Source organism: Gossypium raimondii, chromosome 5 (assembly GCF_025698545.1).
Source record: "Gossypium raimondii isolate GPD5lz chromosome 5, ASM2569854v1, whole genome shotgun sequence".
Lineage (NCBI taxonomy): Eukaryota > Viridiplantae > Streptophyta > Magnoliopsida > Malvales > Malvaceae > Gossypium > Gossypium raimondii.
Window position 1 is genome coordinate 31,043,250 of NC_068569.1, and position 3,931 is coordinate 31,047,180.

The following is a 3,931-nucleotide window of genomic DNA, read 5'->3' on the forward strand; positions in this document are numbered from 1 at the left end:
TTTGAGCTGAAACTGGTAATGTTTCAAATGTTACAAATAGTAGGATAGTTTGGTGGACTGCCTATTAAAAATCCAAGATTCCATTTACGACTTTTTTAGAGGCTTATGACTCGTTTAGGCAACAAGGTGTGCCTGAAGAACATGGCTTAAATTGTTTCCATATTCTTTAAGAGATTGAGCAAGAGCATGGCTGAATGCTTTACCGTCAGGAATAGTGGCATCATGGAATGATCTTTGCTAAAGGTTTTTGCTACGAAATAATCCCCAAATATGAATGTCAAGCTTAGAAATGACATCACATCTTTTTGGCAATTGTAGGATGAAACATTATATAAAGCTTGTGAACGATTCAAAGATTTAATTTGGAAATGTCCGATGCATGGATTCCAACACTAGACTCAAATGGAGATATTCTATAATGGGCTGAATGTGCATACGAGGATGGTAGTTGATGTTTCGGCCAATGGTACTTTGTTGGATAAATCTTATAATGAAGCATATGAGATTTTGGAAAAGATTGTCAACAATGATTATTAATATCCTACCACAAAAATTGGGACGGGCAAGAGAGTTGCTAGTACTATAGAGCTGGATGCAATCACTTCGTTAACAGCCCAAGTATCTTCTTTGGCTAATATGATTAAAATAATAAAAAGGCCTACTGCAGTCCAGGAATTAAAATTAGCCGAACTATCGTTTGTTTATTGTGGTGAAGACCATGTGTTTGATGAATGTCCATCAAATCCAACATTTGTATGCTACATTGGTAATTTCCACCAAAAAATAAACCCTATTACAACACGTATAATCCTGGGTGGAAGAAACATCTAAATTTTAGTTGGGATAATCAAGGTGAGGGGAATTTTACCAGTATGACAAGACAGAACGCCATCAATACACCGCTTGGTTATACTCAACCTATGTCAAGGTAAAATGTCTAGCAAGGTTAGGTATCAATTTCATCATCATCATCTATTGAAGCTTTCTTGAAGGAATATATGGCCATGAATGATGTTATAATTCAAAGTCAGGCTACGCCTTTCTGATCTTTTGAGACTCAGGTAGGGCAAATAGCCAACGCTTTGAATTCAAGAACGCAATGGGCATTGCCTAATGATATAGAGAATTCAAGATCACAAGGGAAGGAGCCACACAAGGCCGTCACTCTTAGAAGCGGAACTCAGTTTAATGACGTTGCTCAAGATGCCATGGAAAAAGAGGAAAAATCTAATAACAACCAGGTAAAGATCCTGGAGTCTTCTGAAGAACGTACTACATCTGAAAAGGGTAAGCAGCAAAATGTTGTGGTAGACTCGGATCATGTCATAACAAGAATGCCACGACAAAACATATCAGAAATCTAAAGATTTTTGGAGGTTTTGAAACAACTCCATATTAAAATACAACTGTTAAAGCTTTGGATCAAATTCTCAATTATGTAAAATTTATGAAAGATATATTGTCGATGAAGTGCAAATTGCAAGAATTTGAGACTGTTGCTCTCACTGAAGGATGCACAACAATGTTGACGAATAAATTACCTCCAAAGTTGAAGGACCCAAGGAGTTTCACTATCCTATGTTCAATTGGAAACCATTATGTTGGTAAGGAATTATGTTCAATTGGAAACCTACTACTATTACATTGCTACTAACTGACCGATCCTACGTGCATCTAGAAGGTAAAATTGAAGATGTGTTGGTAAGAGTAGCTAAATTTATCTTTCCTGCAGCTCTTCTTATTTTAGAATGTGAAGTTGACCAAGATGTGTCAATTATTCTTAGAAGACCTTTTCTTGCTACAAGCATAACTTTAATTGATGTACAGAAAGACAAGCTAACCATGAGGGTAAATGGTCAACAGGTTACCTTCAATGTATTTAATGTTTTGAGATGCGCTGATGTTAATGATGAATGTCATGTCATTGGGTTAATAGAAACAATAGTGGAGGAATTCACTAGATATTGCAACAAAAATTCTAACAGTGACAAAGACTCGCTTGAGCAATGTGATTGTAACGGCCCGATTCTAGGCCTAGTCGGAACAGTGGTTTCGGGACCACAAATCTGACGAGGGAAAATATTATTATCATTATATTTTATGGTCTACAATTTCACGGAAAAATTACGTGAAAATTTCGTTCGAAAATTTTGACGTTTGGGCACTCAATTTAGTTAAAAGGACTAAATTGTAAAAAAGTGCAAAAGTTGAGTTCTACATGTTAGAGGTGTCCAATTGTTATGAAATTTTAAAGTGGAGGTCCTTATGTTGTAATTAGACCATTAGTTAATTGATGGACAAAAATGGGCATACAATTAGTGAAATAGATTTTTTTTAATTAAGGGCATTTTAGTTATTTGGTAATAAATAGAATTAAAATGGGAAAAAGATGGAAAAATGGTGTCCATCTTCATAACTTGCTGCCGAAATTTGAAGGAAGCCATTGCTAGGGTTTTTTCACTTTCTCAAGCTCATAGTAAGTTCATTCTAGCCCCGTTTTTAATGTTCTTCGCATTTTTGAGATCCTCGTAGCTCGGTTTAGCTGATTCTACCATTAATTCATGTTAAGGTTCATATTTGGAAAAATACCCATAGGTGAAATTTGTTTATTTTGCTACTTTATGGTAGAATATGAAGCTATAAATTATGTTAAACAATTTTTGCTAAGCGATTTTGAGTGAAAACCAGTAAATTGACATAATCGGTAAAAATATTTAATGTTTAAAAGTACATGTTAGAGTGAGGATTTGATATTGCCATAGAAGAAAAAAGTGTTCAGCATGTTGTAAAACAAAAGAATAAGGAGTGAAATTTAATTTTCGAGCTTTGGGACAAAAATGTAAATATGTAAAAGTTTAGGGACAAAATGGTAATTTTTTACAAAAGTTGAGTTGAGGACCGTTTTAATAAATGTGAATATTAAATAAGCTAAATTTGCTATTAGAGATCAAGAAAGACGAGAAGACAACCTCAATCGGGGAAAGGAAAATATCGTGGAGTAAATTGCAAAATTACAATATTTTGCACCGAGGTAAGTATGCTTGTGAATTAATGCATTATTTTAATGTTATTCAATATATTGTTGAGATTTGAATGAATATAGAATAAATATTTGATGTAGAACATAAGAAGTTAGTTAGGTTTGAGGAAGGTGGTAAAATGTTGAAAAACAAGGTTTCCGATTGAACACTCAGAATAATCCGGAATACATGGAATAAAAAGGGGTCGGTAAGTGTAGATTCCCTGAGGGGTTGCTAAGTGTTGATTCCCCAAATTATTGGCTCTAGAGGTGGTAAGTGCTGATTCCACCGTATCTTTGATTGTGAAAGGGGTTGCTATGTGTTGATTCCCCGTATTATTGAATATAAAGGTGGTTGCTAAGTGCTGATTCCACCGTATCTTTGATTGTGAAAGGGGTTGCTATGTGCTGATTCCCCATATTATTGAATATAAAGGTGGTTGCTAAGTGTTGATTCCACCGTATCTTTGATTGTGAAAGGGGTTGCTATGTGCTGATTCCCCGTATCATTGAATTTAAGGTAGTTGCTAAGTGCTGAATCCACCGAGTAACGGTTGATATTCCGAGTGTTCAACAGGAAAATTGGAAAAGTTAATGAACATATGAAATGGACAAGATTATTTGAGGAATATTGAGTTTGATACTTAATCGACCCATGTGTAAGATGGTATGAAATAACAAAAATACAAAAGAGTAAATTGAGAAGTGAAACAGTTTTGAACAACAGCAATTGAGCAACTTTGAAAAATCACCATACATAGTGGAAATTGAATTAGGGGCTGAAAAATATATGAAATTGAAGCTGAATGGGTCTATTTTCACATGAAAGAACCATAGTAAGCAAAAGAGTTATATATTTTGAAATATTTTAATTTTAGTGAGATAGGGTTGAATTGATTTTGAAATCCCCTG

General features: G+C 34.6%; 1 non-coding gene across 1 annotated transcript; it reads right to left on the reverse strand.

Moving 5' to 3' along the window:
* Positions 1 to 279: 279 nt before the first annotated feature.
* LOC128041531 (small nucleolar RNA R71) lies at positions 280 to 386 on the reverse strand. The gene has a single exon (XR_008196540.1). It is a non-coding gene; the product is annotated as a small nucleolar RNA R71 (small nucleolar RNA).
* Between the last annotated feature and the right edge of the window lie 3,545 nt (positions 387 to 3,931).